At 47.4% G+C, this 19,306-nt stretch overlaps 1 protein-coding gene across 2 annotated transcripts in view; it reads right to left on the reverse strand.

Moving 5' to 3' along the window:
- Positions 1 to 17,165, reverse strand: part of ADCY4 (adenylate cyclase 4) — a 261,919-nt gene extending 244,754 nt beyond the window's left edge. Inside the window, exon 1 of one of the 2 annotated variants that reach the window (XM_086923621.1) lies at positions 16,906 to 17,165. The gene's annotated coding sequence lies outside the window, so the exon portion shown is untranslated. The remainder of the gene's footprint in view (positions 1 to 16,905) is intronic. The other variant, XM_086923620.1, reaches the window with a different exon arrangement.
- Between the last annotated feature and the right edge of the window lie 2,141 nt (positions 17,166 to 19,306).

The following is a 19,306-nucleotide window of genomic DNA, read 5'->3' on the forward strand; positions in this document are numbered from 1 at the left end:
CTGGTTGATTCTAGCCCTGTGACTGCCCTGTACTCATCAAACAAGAGCTGTGGTGCAATCCTTTGTCCTCCCCATACTTTACAGCGGCAGAGATGAAATATCAAAGGTGCCGCACTGCTGACACCTAAACAACCCACATGAGAGGGGCACACTAGGAAAAGCAAATCTGCAGCATGTGATGTAGACATGTGTCATGGAAGAGAAGTCCCTTCAGTCTCAATAACTCTGGGAGAGGGAACGACTCCGTGGAACACAAGTTTCTACCGTGAGGGACAGACTGAACAGAGCAGCAGTTCTTCTGGTCTCAGTTACAGCATGTGAGGGGTTAGACTCCATGGGCCATGATTCACTTGTGTTTTAAATACACCTGTGAGGCAACACACCTTTGGGACCAGCAGTTTCTTTTGTGGGGCGACTGACATCTGTACCTTCTGTCTGAGTTACACCATGTGAGGTGCAAGATTCCATGGACTCCAAGCGTCTGAGTCACACCATGTGAGGGGCTCCATGAACCATAAGTACCTCCTTCCTATTGGGGTGTAGGGCACAGTCTCAGGCTGCTTTCCATTGGATTAAAATACGCTGTGATGGTGCTGGCTACCAAGTCCTATCCTTCAGACCGTTGGGCAATTACCCTCCTTCACAAGGAGTGACGATGCACATTCGTGCAGACCGCAAGAATGTCTGCTACCTTTCTCAAAGACAAAACATGCTCATTTCCATGCCACTGGCAAGGTAAAGTGCTTGAGAGAAACAGGTTCCGCAGGAGGCCTTCTCTGCTAGAGGAAGGCACGTTCACACGTGCATGCTGTTTCCTCTCTGCAGCACCGCTTGCACACTTGTGGGACAACACTATTCTCAATTCTCAGGACCAGCAATAGAGGCACTCTCACTGGGTTGTGTTAGCACAGCTGAGCAGAACTGCAGCCAATCCTTCAGTAACTGTGGACCTTGTAACAAAGTGTGCAGATGTAGAGAGCATGTGCACCTCTGCATTTTGGCACTAAATATCAAAAACCTTCAATCACACATGTTCACTGAGGAACCCTGAAATGACTAGAGGCCCAGAATGAGGACTTGTGGTCTGGAAGAACCTACCAAGGGCACTTCTCTTTTATCATCTCCTCTGGCATTATCAGTAAAAAAATAGTGAACAGCAGTGGCAGCAAATAATTAGGCCTGAGCGGAGTTCGCAGAATTCTGCAGGTCCGCGAAGTGCCGAAAAAACTCAGCTACGCTGAGTTCCACGAGCAGTGGACTGTGGTATGTCACTCTGCTCACACTGATTTTTAGCGCCTGGAGTTTGTGCCCAAACAGCACTATGCATCGCACCAGAGGGTGCTGCTTCGTTTTTCCACTTGAGTAGATATTCTACTTGAGCGGCAACTTCCTCAACGCGAGTGGCAGAATTCTCAACACAAGCGCTCGCGACCTACAGCGACTGCCCGCAAGGAGAAATCTTGCCAGGGGGAGGTCTGGCACACGATTTTTCTCGCTTGCCAACTTAACGTTGGCAAGCTGCGCAAGAAAAATAAATAACTCCTCTCCTCGTCACTTTGCGGAATTTCGCTGAACTCCTCGCAGAGCTTGGAGTGGGTAGAACTCTGCGAACTCTGCTGGTGGAGCAGAATTCCTCACACACCCCTACAAATGATTACAGTGTAAGGAGCAGGCCTTTTCATGCTTTGGCTTCAGATGGACAGTTGCCTACCAGAATCCTCCCCTGCCAATTCCAACCCACCATGTCCTTCACTCCATGAGCATGGGGCATGGATGGAGGAAGCATGCTGGCACTGCACGTAGAGGTTGAGTGAGTACAGAATGTATGTGTTGTGCTGTACTGCATGGCGCCAGGAATCCATTTTGGAACTCGAGAATTTGGATAGCTGACAAGGTAGAGACAGCGCGTAAGCATGCCAGGAAGAGATGTGCTTTGGTGGATGGGCCTGAAACATTCATACACCTCTTTGACATGAGCCAGGCTACTGTGGATGAAGGATGGGGTGGTAAATGCTTCTTTTTTTAAATGCAGGGACAGCCTGTGCCTCTTTCCTACTTCACTCTTCCCCAAGAGGTATACACATCTGCAAATCAAAAAAAACGTGGCTGGGCAGCCATTGTGAAAAGCGTCCACTTCCCTGTAACTAGACAACACCCAAAAGAGACAGGGGCTCTGGGATTCACCTCTGCATTTGACAGCCATGGATAAATACTAGGCAGACACCCAAAGTCAGTGCTCAAGAGACTTCCTACTGACTGGTGTCCAGGCTCCACACAGCAGAACATGTCTGAGTACCAGGGCTGGTGTCCTTCATGGCCAGCTCCCTTGCCAGGTTGGAAAGAGAACTAGAAGTCCATGGTCTTGGTGGAAAAAGTGTTGCGCCTGCCTCATGACTGGAGCCCACCCTTTCTGCTGCTAAGATGGACAAGAGAGACCCTCTGCAGAAGGACTTTGCCTTGAGGGGGTCTAAAGGAGTTGATCGGAGGAGGGCTGGACCTGTCATCGTATGTAACACCAGTGCGTGGAGCTCAGGTAGAGCAGCTACAGCATCTGTTGTGGTGAGCCCCTTTCACACCCAGACTTGCATGTTGTGCCCAGGGTCAGACTGCGAACCAAAACTAGCCCTGGCAAAGATCTCGGCTGGCCTGTGGGGAGGGGGGGGTGCGGGGGGGGGATGGGGGGAGGAGACAGGGGGTGGTAGTGGAAAGCTTTGTGATACTTTTGTTTCGGGGGGCGATATTGCAGATATGCTGCAAAACCAGCCCCGTTAACAAAAACAACCCTAGGGGGGTCTAAAACCGGTCCCCACCCTGGCACCATACTGGGGAAACGCCCAGTGTCCGCTACGGCCAGTCTGGCCCTGGTTGTGCCTCCAGTTGCCCCCACTGAGGCTTGAAGAACACTTTGGCTCCCTCTGCTGGCCTGGAGAGTATTGGGACAGCTGCGTGTGGTCTCTAGGAGCAGATCCATGCAAACCGTGTAAGAATCCACTTGTCTACAGATCAACTCCTGCTATCCCCTCATTACATTCATGCATCCTGTGTGGGTTCTGTAGCCCAGGGCACTTGTCAGGCCAAAGTAAGTTCAAGTGGTTGATAACAAATACACTGCTGTAAGCAAGTGTGCAAATATCTGAACGGCATTCACCAGTCATCAAGATGTTGACCTTTGACATCCAGTTCACAGACACTGGAATAAACCCTAGGTCCCCAACGGAAGATTCATTGCCGACCTGACCCTCCTTCTATGGATCTCCATCAGGGGCGGCTCTAGGCAGGGAGCGTAGGTAGGGGCCCCAGGAGGAACGCAGGTGTGGAGGCCAGTGAAAGGGGGGGGGTGGCGGGGGGGTCAGGGTGTTTGGAAGTGAAACATAGCCGGAGGCCGCCAAATCCCTGCCAGGGGCCGCCATGCAAATATGTATCCATCCTCAGAGGATTATTATATTAAGGATATATATTGGCGTGGTGGCCCCTGGGGTTTGGTGGCCCTGTGCAGGTGCACAGCTTGCACATGCCTAAGGACGCCCCTGTCTCTATGAAAGTGCCAGGAGGGCTCAGAGGACCAGGGCAGAGATTGCTCAGCAGTGTCTCCGACAGGCAGGGAGGCTGCGGTTCATGTATGACTCAGGGCTTAGTATGAGCCGGTGGTTTGAGGTGCACGGCACCAGCACTAAATTGTCAACACCTGTTCTTGTGACAGTCTGCCACAAAGTAGCGCTGTCTGGCTAATTTAGAGATGACTGCAACAACAGTTAATTATTAATTCAATATACATTAAAAATGAGTACTATCTGCTGCCCAAGCCATTCTTATAGCTTGGGGCCTTGAAATTTTCTGAATTATCACACTTGTCATTGTGTGATCGTTAGTAGTTGTGTTGTTACTATAATTGGCAGCATGGCAGGGGCAATGTGTGGTGCAAGCTGCAGTGGCCTCCTGGTGAGGGCCCTGGCACTTATTTATTTAGACAAATTAAGCACTAGTATGACACCACACGGAGCATGACATGGTCAGGAGAGCCTCTCTGGCCTGATGATGAGAGCTCCATTTCTATCCTCAGCAGACTTTTGTTTGCATAGGTGCGTGTCCTCCAACGAGACCAAGAGCCACAGAGAAGACAAATGGGGAGTAGAGGGGCTGGGGAAGCAAGCAGTGCATCTGCACTCACCCTGGCCAGCTTCACTTGTTTAAGAAACAAGCATTGATAGAGCTCCGCCAGCGCCTTTCTTTTGTTCATGCTGTACAGCATCAAAAAAAATAAACACGGGGGAAGCATATTGACGCGGTGGGTGCAATGAGTCATGCATGACTCCTGTGGGTGACGTGGCGACCTTTTTAATTTACCAATCCAAGAAGGATCAGTAAATGAAAAAAAAATATGAAAAGGAAATAGCATGAAATCCTCATTTGCAAAGTGAAAGTGGAAGTGCAGGCAGGAATTTGCTGTGTAACCCTGCATAACTAAATAAATACATTAATAAAAATAGGACTGCTTTGGGCAAGTACAAGCACCAATCGAAATGCATTACATTTTTGGGGGAACTGTGATCCAGAAAACAATGGGGTGGGGGAAGGGTCAAAGGCGTGGCTAAGAAGATCAAAACATTCTCTATCAATTTGGCCTTTAGGCAACTGCATATAAAATAACTCACATCTTAAATTAAAAATACTTTAAAAATAAATGAAAGTGAAGCTAATCAATGGGAAAGGCACTATTACACACCGTATAAGATAGGCTGCCACAAAATGTGTAAAAAGATTTAGGTTTAAGATTTAAAAAAATGCTTCCAAAATATAGATTTTGGTATTAAACACATAGTACCTAGTGCAAAAATGTTTAAAACTGTTCATTAATAGCATGCACCCCACAGCTCAGCTGCTAACACCCTTCTCCTACCTCTAAAACAAGCATTAGAAATGCAATAGGTCTCGCATTAGAAAGGTTTGAGCTATTGGTGTTGTGGAAATGTAATTATTTTTTGAGTTATGTTTATGTTTTTCCAATAATAAAAGTATTCATTTTGTTCTTTGAAATGGCAATAGTTATAAAAGTAGCAAATGTGACACCTATAGCATTAGAAAAGGTACATGTTTTGTTTTTCCCTTTCTTACAGGTATTGATCTGACAATTCCCAATGGCGTATAATTTTTCTAAATAATTAATACTGACATAATATTTGTTGTAATTTATAATGGTACGAGATTTAACGTTTGTAATTTATCACTTGACTATCGACTGCAGAAAGGGGCGTCGAAAGATGGGAGGGGGAGTTTGTATCCTTGGTTTGCTTGCGCTGGACATTGGTTAGGAAGGTCAATGTGTTAACGTCTATGTTAAGGTGAGGCATCAGACAATATGTAAATAAAGACATGAAAATTGTGTATGGGTTTCTGCGTGTAGTTTTTTTATATGTACTTGTGAACGTTTTCTTTTCAAGTGCTGTTTGTATTTTCATGATAAATATAGCCAGAGATGTATGACCTCTAATCCAAAAATGCAAAGAAGTGTTCGCTTGTGCTTTAACAAGGGAGGGATGTTGAGTCCGAAGGGTGGCATTACTGGGGATAGCCCTCGAGCGGCACTGTATGTGCATGCACCTGCTTGTGTAGGAGGTATTTACACGAACTGATATATTAGTCTCGCTGTGTATGTGTGTGTTGTAAAAAACATGCATCCGAGCAACCAGCAAGGTACATTGTTCTTACACAACGCAAGAAACTACACAACTCTTAGTCAACCACTTTCACCCCACGTGCCGCCATTTCATTGCCAGTGTATGAATTGACAGCGGTGACTGTCAGCAACTTGTAATTAATTGACGCCGGGGGCTTTCGTTGCATCGCTTGACCCGAGTTACATCCAGTACTTTCGCGTGAATTTACAGCAGTCACATTAATTGCACGTGCAGAAACTGATAGAACTCACATCCTTTGTATGCGATTGTGAAGGAAGTAACATCGTTTGCTTTGCTTGAATCCGCATGAATTGGCAGCAGTTGTTTTCGTTGTGATTGCATGAATTGTACGACACCAATTGCTTTCCTTGAATGTGCATGAATCGACAGCAGTCGCCCGCGGTCTATGTAAACGAAGTCACACGTGTTGCATTCATTGAATATGCATCGGTCGGCTCCGATTACATTAAAGCAATGTGCCTGAATGACAGAAATCGCCAGCAATCTATTGACATTATCTGACACCCGGTGCTTTAACTAACCTTACACGAATTGACATGTGTTACTTTTAATCAATGTGTACACATTGACATCCGTCATTTTCAGTAGGTGCTTGGACTGCCACCAGTTATATTTTTCGTGCGCGCACGAATTGCCACGAGCCGCTTCGACGAAATGTTCGCGCATTAGTACCTGCTGTGATGTTCACGGATGTGGGAGTACATGTTTTTTTATTGCATGGCTCGGCTTTGGGCTGGCCTTAGGATCAAGTAAAAACAAGTAAAGCTGGTGGCAATGAAGCAGGGGGCGGGGCAGCGGAACCCTTTGATGTAGCTCACGGCCTGGCGGCTGTGAAAGTGCAAGCAATTAGGTGGGAGGAGAAGTGAGGCACAGATGGCTGGCTTTCATGTGCACGCGCTTTTTAGGTCAATGCGCTTGCGCATTGAGCCTTGCTTTTCACAGGCACAGCATGAAATTGCCCTATGGTTAAGCTCTCGTTAAGCCCCAATATCTCTCGCAAGCTCAATGCGCAAGCGCATTGACAGGCGAGACCTGAAAAAGAATACATCTTTGTCATCAGGAAGCTTTAAGCGACTCCAACAATTAGTTCACATTTGCAGATTAACAAATTACATAAATTTACATATCAGTCAGGCAGCAGGCACCCTGGAGAGGAGGCTTGTTTCCTGTGTAGCTGTCTGTCCCTCCCTAGCCTTCCCATTACAGGGGACCCCATTCTTCCAGCTTCAGCGGAGGCAACTCAACTGCCAGAATGAACTATCACGGGACAGTTGTCTTTTAACAAAAAGAAGGGGCTTGTTTTTGTTAAACTAAAAAGAATAGGCACATATTTCCCCACAGATCTCGCACACTCTGATCTGTGGGTACAGGGGGAACAACGGAGGAGCGGGTTGGGGTAGGAAGGGAAATGAGGCACATGAGGGATAAAGGCAACAAGGAGGGCGGGGGGAGATGCACAATAGGGAGAGAACAACATAGGGTCAAAGGGAAGAGTACACGACTGTGAGCAACGGGGAGCAGGATGAGGGAGACACACACGAGGGAGACAGCTGGAAAATAAATGCTGAGAGTGCTTAAGCAAAAATATTTTTCCCCCTAAAAGTGAGCAGTGGAAGCACACAAGTAAACAACTGAACACTGAATAAGAAACAAGCAAATTAGAGTGACAGTAAAACCAACCTATGGTAAGCAATGTTTGGTCTTTACGTTCACTGCAAAATGATATGCTGACAATAGGTCTTCTGAAACTACACAGCTGGTGCAGGCGTAGTAGGCTTGACCTGAAACCTCCCTTTGTCAGAATAGATGGAATCTATTCTCATGAGTGTGCATTAGTCCCTATACATCCATAAGCACTCCTAACAGCTCTGCAGGACTCTTAAAGGACAGTACTGGTACCTTTGTACTTAACCGCAGGACATTTTTAGAGGGACACAGAATAACAGTGCTTCTCTACAGAATTGAAGAATCTTTCCAGAGATGGTAACCACACTTCACTACACAGCCAGAGATTTTTTTAAAGGACAGCCTCAACACCACTCTTTGGGACAACACCTTAGAGAACACAGTACAAAGACAATTCCATTACTTGACTGCAGGAGTGAGGGCCCTTTCACAGTGACCGTGTCATGGCCTCCCTATAGGCGGGGCCACTGGAAATATGCAACTCTGCTGCCTTTTCTGCATTATTATAGATTTGTAGCGTTTGCCACATAATCTATCATCGGCTGCATAATCTGCAGAATTTAGCAAAATAAATGTTTTCATCTCAAACGGATGAAAATTACTAAAATCACAGTGACACATGTTGACGCACAGGGGGAGTCCCCACAAAAAAGATGACTGGTCACCTTTCAGTTGTTTTTTTACTGTACTTGGATGTTAATCTGGTACTATAGAGGTGAAACCTTTGCCCAGGCATTGTTAACATGCAAATGCAAAAAACGACAAACTTATGAAATAATACTATCACAAAATGTGCCGCATTACATTACATAATTTGCCTTTTATTGATGCATAATTTGGTCCTCACCTGGTGCAAATTTGGTCTAACCTACCACATAATTCCAGTGGCACTGCCTATAGGACAGTGGCAACTCTTCTAAACACAAGGGCAAATAGTAGCAGGTTTTCTATGCAAAAGTGCAAGAGCATTTACAGAGCCCACATCGATAGCAAACATAGCATAAGATATGCATTTCTAAAGCATTCTTACAACCCTACCAATATCAAATGTTTGTTACCTAGTTCAATGGTGCTCCTTCTATCAACCTTGTAGACATGAATAGGTGAGTAGATCACTGGATTTGAACATGTGACCATGGGTCTAATCCAGATTGCTGCAGAGGGTACATTACTAACCCTGGGCGTAGTGTGCGTGGTGGGGCTACGCTACGCGGAGGTCCGCGGCGGTCCGCGGAGGTCCACGGAGTTGCGAACAAACACCGCTTCACCACCCGCCTCCACCCTCCCTATTAACATTTGCTTCTACATTAATAAAAACTACATTAAAAACCACTTACCTGTTCCACGTCGTCCCCTGGCTGTGCTCCTCCTCTTCCTCGCCGTCTGGGTAAGCCTTTAGAAATGTACATGCGCGGGCGCGCAAACATGCCCAGTTTTCTCAAGGATTACCCAGACCGCGAGGAAGAGGGCAGCCCTGGGACGTCACAGTACAGGTGAGTGTTTTTTTATTTATTTTTGATTAATGTAGAAATCATTGTTAATAGGGGGGATGGGGGAGGGGTCTGGCCAACTCTGCTCCGCTGCAAACTGTGAGGAGATTTGGCTTCTCCGCGTTCTCCGTGGAACGCGAAGTAGGCAAATCTCCATACACTCCGTGGGCAGAGTGGATTTCTCCACCCGGGCCTATACATTACATGACTGAGCCAAAAACATTGGCTACTAACATCCCTGCCCCACATGCACTTTCCCAGGGCATTACTAGCATTTCCTTCCCCCCATGCACTCCCCGAGCTAGGACCAGCTCTTCAGGGTTCTGTTTGCAGCAGTGATCTTCCTCATCTGAAGGGGAAGTTTGATCTTCTGCCATCACCACTGCAAAGAGGTTGCTTTGCATTTAGTGTCAGGTTATGCTCAAGGTGTTGAGAGGGCCTGGGATGGCAAGGGAGGAAGCTGGAGGCGCTGAGAGGGCCTGGAATGGCAGTAGAGTAGAGGAACCTGGAGGTGCTGAGAGGGCCTGGAATGGCAGTAGAGTAGAGGAACCTGGAGGTGCTGAGAGGGCCTGGAATGGCAGTAGAGTAGAGGAACCTGGAGGTGCTGAGAGGGCCTGGAATGGCAGTAGAGTAGAGGAACCTGGAGGTGCTGAGAGGGCCTGGAATGGCAGTAGAGTAGAGGAACCTGGAGGTGCTGAGAGGGCCTGGAATGGCAGTAGAGTAGAGGAACCTGGAGGTGCTGAGAGGGCCTGGAATGGCAGTAGAGGAAGCTGGAGGTGCTGAGAGGACCTGTGGTGGAAGCGGTGATATGCATGCTCAGCTTTAATCAGCGTTGGCCGGCCTCCACAGAGACTAGCTGGGGCCAGTGGCTTCCTGCGCTTTCCTATTCCAAACATTACATTCACAGCAGATCCCCACTAAGGGTCTGATTTAGGGCAGTAAAAAATGACCCTTTTGATTTCTGTACAAAATGCAAATCAGAAGGAGAGTCCACTGTCATTTTAAAGATGTGGGAAGCTCTGTGCATGACTAATTTTGGGGTCTCCTGGCAAGACATTTTGGCAGCCCCTGTACAGCACAAATTTGAATTGCACTACCCATTTGCAAAATCAAATTGGTATGATGCCAAGCAATACTGAATTATATGTTAAACTTTAACAGGATCTCGAAAAACAGTTGAAATAAGCTTTAAAAATCCTTATGAACACATTGGGTTGGAGGTAGATGAAAGGGGAGATGTTGAGAGGGAGAAGTAGAATAGACAGAGGTCTAACAGAGAGAAAGCTCATATCCCAAGGGCCTCTTGGAGGATGGGGCCCTGGGTGATTGCCCACTTTGCCCATGCGTTAAAATATCGGTGAGAGAGTCCACAAGTGAGACTTCCTGTCCCCTATGTATCGTATGATGAAGGAAATGCCTTCAGCGAATGTTGCAGCTATTCTAGAAATAGGTCGATTTTGCAGTATGACACCACTCTAAATCAGGGGCTCAAGTGCTGGTCTTATAGTGCAGCGTTTGTTCCATATGACATGTACAAAGGTTTCACTTTGTTGCACACTTCCACTGCTGATTTTGAGCTACACGAGAGTCAGAAGAACTGCGTCCCTGTTGCGATTAATTGCGCAAAAACGATATGATATATACACCACTCCACATAGGTTTAGACAGCAGATTGACAGCATCCCGGTCACATCTGCATGGAAAGCCATGCACTCATTCCACATCCAACTTACTCACTGGGCCAGAGCATGCCTATGGACACCCTCTCACACCACTCCCATCATGGGTCATTCTTCCACACCTTCTCAGATGGCATTGAACTTCTGCATCCCATCATGGGTTCATCCTCCACCCCTTCTCAGATGGCATGGAACCTCTGCATCCCATCACGGGTCCTTCTTCCACACTCTCTGCATCCCCTTGTGGGTTCTGCTTCCGCACCTTCTCAGATGACAAGGAACCTCTGCGTCCCATTATGGGTCTTCTTAAACACCTTCTGCATCCCTTAATGAGTCCTTCTTTCACACCTTCTACGATGGCATGGAACCGCGACATCCCATTTTCGGTCCTTTATCCCCACCTTCTCAAACGGCATGGAACCCTGGCATCCCCTCATGGGTCCCTCTTCCACACCTTTTCCTGGGCTGCAACACAAGCCTTAGTAGGAAAATGCACTTTCTGACTGCCTGCATGGCAGTCCGATCATAATCGGGCAGTGGGACCTCAGACTTCGTCGGACGGACACCTGCCCGTGGCGATGACGGTCGGACACTCGTCTGACTGCCATCGTAATGAAGGCTTTGGTTATTCAGCACCAAGCCGCTGTGACTGCGCACTCTATAAATAACTGATATCATGGAGTGCAGGGATGTGGAGAACACTAGTGTGAGAGGTGCCAGCCAATCAAGGAACCTTTCTAGAAGTAAGGGGGATATGGGCCTGAGAACACACATGAGTGATGTTAGAGAATCTTTTGAGTTCCTAAGAAACACTATTCTGCCATGGAAATGAAAGATAATTCTGGGAAGAATATTGCATACACTCTACAATGGGAAAACACTTAGAACACACGCGGAGGTGGGGTTGGAGGGGCACAAACACACGAGACTCCATGTCAACACAGTCTGAAAAATCACTGCTTATTCTGAACAAGCAGTTTCTCATTGCTGTCCTTATCTTACTTTTTAGAATTCTGCACACAATTTGAAGAATATACTAATCTTTTTAAAGTAATTCTGCACACTTTTAGATTTCCTAAAAAACTTCTGTATGTATATTCTGTATTGACAAATTCTGCAGGATTGATTCCATGGCTCTTTCTCAAATAATGTTTTGAGAGTTTTAAAAATAATAATTTAAAACATTCTGCTTTATTTGCAAAGAAGTTTCACTTTTTTGAAGAAGCATTCAAAGCACTCTTTCAAAGATTTGTCACCAAACATTTAAAAATGGTGTCATCACAAGGGATTGACATTAAGTAAACTTTTAAGGAAAACAAATCACTTTTTCGAAGATTTCGCTGGACGTTTTCAAAGAGTTATGTACAGATTTTCATTAACTCTGCATAATTTTTCGAGAATCATGGGAAAAAACGAGGTTTTTAAAAACTCAGTTTTTTTAAATGTTGCTCTCTTTTTCATCTGCTCTTTTTTGACACACGTTACACATTTATTACAAAAAACGTGGACATTTTTTCAGACACCCGCACACATTAAACACCATTACAAATACTTTCCAAAGAACATCACTACTTTTTAAAAATGTATATTCTTTTCTTAATAACTTTTCAAACAGTGTTGGTAAATGTTCCTGGTTTTAAAAAGTACTTGTAGTTTTTTTACAATCCTGCACATTATATTACAATAAAAAAAGTCTTCAACCCTTCCCAAAGCTACCAACTTTTCAATGAATCCTGATTCTTCGACACGTTTGTATTGAATCCTACCCACATTTGAAACACACCTGTTCCTTTTTGCCATTAATCATATTTTGAGCACACTTCTTCAGCATATTTTCAAAGAGTCCCCCATGACTTTCAAGAAGCAAAACAGTTTGAAAAAAATCTGTGCACATTTTTAAATAAATGGGGATTTTTTTTTCTTCAAAATATCCTAAGTAATTTTTTTAAGACCGTGTGCGTTTTTTCAAGAAACTAGAAATGTTTTATCCTGATCACTTTTTACACAATTCTGCATATATTTTGAAAGAATCCTGAATACTTTTCAGCGGATCAACAACACTGTTTTGAAAAAACAAGTGGAATTTTTCAGACGCCCGAACAACTTTTTTTAAGAATCTCACATATCTAAAAACCGAACAATAACTACGTTTTCAGTTTGTGCTATACACTTTTCGAATTAGACTGCTACAATTTAAATAAGTTATTAGCCCTTTTTAGGTATTCTTGGGCAATTTTTCCAAGAATATTGCACTATTTCTGTGGGAATACTAGGGAGCTAACAAAGAATTCTGTACAATTGTTCAATGCATATTGTGCATTTATTACAGGACCCCTGGAAAATTTATCAAAGATGCCATATTTTTCTAAGACTACCGAATCATTACTGAAAATACTGTACAGCTACTTGATAGAATATTGGACACTTTTTAAAATAATCCTCAGCTCTTTTTCCAAAAAATATTAATTACTTTCTTAAATAATCCTGGGCACATTTACATATAATCCTGGAAACTGTTACACACTTTTCTGGTACGTTCCCACAAACTAATGAATGCATTTTCAAGAAAAAAGCTACCTTTTCATTTGAAATTTCACATCTTCCCCAGAAATGCTGGGCAATTTTTCATAGTTTTTTTAGTATAGTTTCAAAATATTCTGGGCACATTTCGAACACTAACTCGTCTTTCTACAAATAATCTCGTATATATATTCCCAAGAATACTGGAAACTCCTGAAGATCTTATCTCTTGCATGCTACTAAGCAACTCTGCATTCCTAGTGCATATGTAAAGTCAATGCTAGGTATGCCATGTTATGGTTGCGCCCTCCCGCACCTCCACCCCCACACACAGACAACACTCTGTGTGGGGATCTGTGCCATTCAAGACGGCTTACAAGAAGGACCTATGAGGGGATGCCACGGTTATACGCCATCTGAGACGGTGTGGAAGTAGAACCCATAAGGGGATGCCGAGGGTGTGGAAGAAGGACCCATCATGGGACTTCGATGTTCCATGCCTTCTGCGATCGTGTGGAAGACCGTCCCATGAGAAGATGCTGAGGTTCCGTGCCACCTGGAAGGCTTGGAAGAGGGACCATGATGGGATTCAGAGGATCTGTAGCGTTTAAGAAGGCGTGAAAGAAGGACTTATAAGGGGATTCCAAGAGTGTGGAAGAAGGACCCATGATGGAACGCTAAGGTTCCATGCCATCTGTGATGGTGAGGAGGAAGGACCTGCGATGGTCTGCTGAGGTCAGTGGCGTTCAAGAATGTGTGGAAGAAGGACTTATAAGAGGATGCCAAGAGTGGGAAGAAAGAATCATGATGGGGTGCCAAGGTTCCATGTTGTCTGAAAAGGTGTGGAAGACGAATCCAGGAGGGGATGCAGAGGGTGTGGAAGAGGGACCCCTGATGGGATGCTGAGGTTCTATGCTGCCTGAGAAGGTGTGGAAGTAGAACCCATAAGGGGATGCCACGAGTGTGGAAGAAGGACGTGTGATGGAATGCCGAGGTTCCATGCCGTCTGAGATGGTGTGGAGGAAGGACCTGCGATGGGATGCTGAGGTTCCGTGGCATCCAAGGTGGCGTGGAAGAAGGACCCATGAGGGGATACCGAGGTTCCATGCCATCTGAGAAGGTGTGGAAGAAGGACCCATGATGGAATGCTGAGGAGGCGTGGAAGGGGGACCTGTGATGGAAAACTGAGGATTTGTGGCATTCAACAAGCCATGGAAGGACCTATGAAGGGATACTAGGAGTGCGCACGAAGAACCCATGAGGGGATGCAATGGGTGTGGAAGAGGGCCCCATGAAAGGATGCAAGCTTCTATGCCGTCTGAGACGGTGTGGATGAGGGACCCATGTCTCAGCGCCCAGTGTAGACGCTCTGGAGTAATACTATCAGCCTGGGTAATTAAGAGCTCAGTTTTAGATGGATTTATTGTAATAAAATTAGACGACATCCACCAAAGCTTGGATATATACAAAGTCTTTATATAGCACTGTATACCTTCTGGCTGGACACCCACTTCCCCTACCACTGAGAAAGAGACATACTCTCTAAAATGTGCTAAGGGTAGCCACGTCATCCCTGAACTGAAAAGATTATCGGAATCTGAGGATAAAACTCACAGCTCTATCAAAAGTAAACTGCAACAAATGATACAGTTAACCCAATGGCCCCCGAAGGAACAGAATTACTCCATTCCCACACCTACATTTCCTCTCTCCTCTCCTGCCCTCTTTTGTCTTACCCCTCCTTGCTCTCCTATTCCATGTAGTGCCTTGAAGCAGCCCAGGGACTGCTTTGTTTCACTAGCAATATTTCAACACCAGAATGGGGAGCAGTCTCCAATAAACCAACAGATAAAGTAAAGGTGAATTTCATGTTTCACTGTATGAATCCACATTTGTACACTTCATTGTAGAATACACATCTTGTAACTCAAAAACCTCATTTCGTTCTAGATGATTCTTGTCATCAGAAGAAAATAGCAAGGCAGCAAGGCAGTTCAGCTTTACTACAATATACAGGAAACGGCACCTTCTCGTGCCTTGGTTTTCAGCCGCCCCACCTCTCCCTTCGCCACCTCCTCCCTTGTTCACTGAAGCGCTTTGAAGCCATCAGAAGGTGCGTACGCTACTATACAAGCACCCCACGCATGCGGACCTCACAGGCGTACCCAGGCAGCCACCCTATGGCGAATGCTCAAAGCCCAGACTATTCGAGCCTGAGAGAGCGCTCTCTGAACGCTCCCTGTGGTGCCGTGGCTTCTAGGCGCTGCGTGCCCCGCGGGGAGGGGGGGGGGGGGCATGCTCACATTCTTTTATCCTGCCACCGCATTGCCAGATTTGCCCCTCGAGAGAAATAGCAATGGTCTTCACAGTGGACATGTAACAGGCAGTATAGCTCACTTGGTTAATGCGACTACTGCTGAGATCGGAGTGGCGCCTACGGGTCCCTGGCTTGAACCATACCGGTGCCAGCTTCATGTTGTGGTTGCTGAAAGGAGTGTCGTTAGTATGGGAGTCACCCTTGAGTTATTGTGAGTTCTGAAAGAAGGATGAAATATGGTGGCAATGGGTGCTCCATAAATAGCGCTCGCATGTTGCGATTTATAATAACCCCTTCACGTGAGGCATAAACAGCCTGATACCCCAAGGGGCGCGGGGGGGAGACGATCTCTCGAACTATGATAAAAGGTTGGCGCGAGCCTCTCTGGGGGACGCGGGGGCCCCGTGTCTGTCCGTCCGCGTGAGTTTCTGGGGCAGCCGCGCGGGAGGGAGGCTTTGAGCAGCCAGCGGATGGAAGCTGATTTAACGGATGGATTCCAGTAATTAAATGACTTGGAAGAGAATTCCTCGTGCATCTCATTACGCATGAAGTCATGTGACCTAGTTTGCAGCGTGCCCAGTAGTCTCGTTGACGAGCGGAGTTTGGGTTCTGTTGAGCCTCTTTGTGAGCTGATTACGTTCATAAAGTGCATTTTACCGACTGTAGCGCAAAGACGCCGTCCGATGAAAGATGCTATATTCGTAAATTGCATCGTTTATAAAGTGCTACAAAGGGCAGGTCCAAGCGGTTCATGTTTCTCCACACTGGAGCAGAACAAATTTAGGATACTGTCACATCGGGTCTGCCTCACTAACAACCCCCTATACCAACCTCCCCCTCCCCGTGACTGGGAGTACCAATGTACCTGTATTGACTCTGTCCCCCATGGACTTGCGAACCCCACGTTCCCCGTTCTCTAAAGCTTTCTCCACAGCCTGTCAGTGTGGTACTACATACCCGCTGGGAGAAGAGAGGCGAACGGCACAAGCTAACACTGTGCGTCAACGGGGAGTGGAACTGACCGGCAGAATGTTCCCAAACACCAATTGGCGATTACTAAATGTGAAGGATGGGTGCCCACCTTCAGCTCAGCTTGAATGCTGCACACAAAGGGTGAGGAGGAATGGACTTTCAGAAACTGTGATTCGCTCCGGAGAAGCCCGTGGACCTGAAAATGCAGAAGGGTAGTATTTGGTAGAAAAGGACTGGCAGGAAAAACACCGCTCGTTCCTTATCGTTTCCCAGGCAATCCGAATGTCCATGTTTTTATTTGGAAAGAATTAAATGCCCAGTACCGAGAACCACCCGGTCACCCCGCCAGGAAACCGTGCCCCCGTTATTAAAGGGATGATTCACTTATGACCCCGTTTACCCCAGCACATACATTCTCCTCACCTACATATACCCACATCGACAAATACTCCGTATCAGCATTGGAGATAAGAGTGGCAGTGGAATAAAAACAACAAAAAACAACAAAAAAACGAACTCAAGAGCCATCTACTATTTGCACTTACCGGTTCGCGCGCAGCCTCCTCGGTGGGTCACTGGGACCCAGAATCGACCCACAGCCGCGGAGCTCGGTTCTGTTTCATAGCCAGGTCACCTGGTGCCAGCCCAAAATGAAGTGCAAAAACAACCAGTCTTCTCCAAAAACACTAATCCGCGCCCGTGGCCACTGTGAGGAGGGGGTCCGTCCTTAGGGTTTGGCATTACATGTCACCGACGCCGCCTGAGAGCGGGAGCTCAGCTCCATCCGTGAGCTGCCCGGCAACTGAGAGCGGCGCTACTGGCGCCCGGGCACACTCCCTGGGACGCCCCTCCCTGGCCCACGCCTCCCGGGCGGCAGCAACAGCATCGCGTCCGCACGCATCCACAGGCAATTAGAGTGCCATTAGCGGACAGGCAGCCAGGGCACGGGGGGGGGGGGGGGGGGGGGGGGGCTGCGCTGCCCTCCCGCCCGGAACGGTGGCTCCCGCGGCATCCGAGGTCCGTGCCAGGAGCCCGGCTCTCCCGGAGGTCAGGGCGAGGGTTACCCAGAGCGCTCTTCCCAAATCTTACCCGGCTGGCAGCCAAGGCTGTTGCAGTGCTCAGACACTCTCCGGCGCCGCCGCGGAGGCAAACCTGACCTGATCCACAGTCCTTGCTCCCCACACAGCTCAGCCTATGCACCCCAATCCAAACTCGCCCACTGTCCTGGGACCTGCACCCAACTCTGCCAGTGCATCTCAATCCTGGACTAGAAGACCCTGTACTATCCCAGTACCGAGACCAGGGACATTGGAATTATGTGGCAAGTGAGGGCCAAACTATGCGGCAGGGTTGAGTAAAATATGCGGCAAGAGAAGGCAAATTAAGAAGTGTTTGGAACTCCTACCCCGTGACAATTAGGTTAGAATCCAATAGGGCCTTTTTAGAAAATTGATAAAGACCTGGCTCTTCTCAAGACCTTAATATCTGTTCCTGTCGTCTGCTTCGTATTCACCTAGCGCCAAGACACCTTGGCATGAGAGCGCGTTATAAGTCTCTCAGTCAGTCAGCACATATTGTGATAGTATTACTTCCTTATCTTGCCACTTTTACACTTCTGAACACTGGACAAAGGTTGTACCCACATAGAGCAGTAAGCAACGGAAAGGTGACCAGTGAACCTTTTCAAAAGGACCTTCCACTGCCTGGCAACGAGTCACTGCATTTTTAGTAACTTTTTAAAGGTTTCAGCTAGAAATATTTTTTGTTAAAATCTGTAGATTATGCAGAAAATGATGGATTATGCATTCAATGCGACACATCTATAATGATATGAATAACTTCGCAGCCTTTCATAATTCCAGTTGCCCTGAGACTTGTACTTAGATCCGGCAGTGCATCTCAGTATCGACTCCCAGCACACTCTGCTGTTGCAGTGCTAAGAACCTCCTCACCCCTCTCCCCAAACCAGCTCATCCAATGTACTCCAATCCTGACTCCTCTGCTATCTGAATACTAGGACCCATAGAAGACTCTGCTAATGTACCCCTATCCTGATCTGTGCCCCGTTTTCCCAACACTGGACTAACAAACACTCAACGAATGTAATCCCGCCCTGAGCGAAGACACTCTCTGCTATTCCAAGAACCACGCCACACGCAGCAGAAAGGAGCCCAGGCCGGATTTGCAGCCCTCCTGCTACCCTGGGGACCCCACACAGCTCTGCAAGTACATCTCGGTCCCGGGCAGCAGAACCCCCTGCTATACCAGTAGTGGGACTCACGTGCTGCTAAGCAATGAGCCTCCCTCTTCACGCGGAGCCTTCGCTGGCACCCAGCACACGGCCAGCACCGCTGATAACTTCCGGTCCGCAGTGCCCTGCTGTGCTGTCCCAGTCCCAGGACTTTATACCACAGGTCTGGCCCACCTGTCGCAGACTGTAGGGGCGTCGCTGAGCCCTCAGTGCACCGCTGCTGTCCCAGCTTGCAAAGACCTGCTGTCGAGGAAGGGGACAGGTGCATGCAGCTCTCTCAACGCACCTCAATTCCAGACCCGGAACCCACCCCACATCCTCTTGGAGCGCGCACAGAGCTCAACATGGACTTTAGGGACTCCCCCAATATTCCAGACTCGATCCCCACTAGTAGCGCTCGTGCAGTTAAAGCACGAGGTGCCACGCGCAGCTCTCCGATGGACCTCAGTCCTGCATCACTGGGGCCCACTCCCAGCTCTGCAGTGCACCTCAACTCTTCCCCATCACCCACTGCTAGCCTGCAGGAGCCCACAAAGACCCAGTGAGGAGGTCTGGGTGCCATTTGGAAACAACCCTTACAAACAAAGCGTGCCTCCCACCTCCAGCTAGACTAGAAGGCCCCGCCTCTTTCACGAACGTACGGCCCGCGCGCCTTTCACGCGGAAGGAGCATGGCCGGGCCCGGCTGCCTTCTCA

This window comes from Lissotriton vulgaris, chromosome 5 (genome assembly GCF_964263255.1).
Source record: "Lissotriton vulgaris chromosome 5, aLisVul1.2, whole genome shotgun sequence".
Classification (NCBI taxonomy): domain Eukaryota; kingdom Metazoa; phylum Chordata; class Amphibia; order Caudata; family Salamandridae; genus Lissotriton; species Lissotriton vulgaris.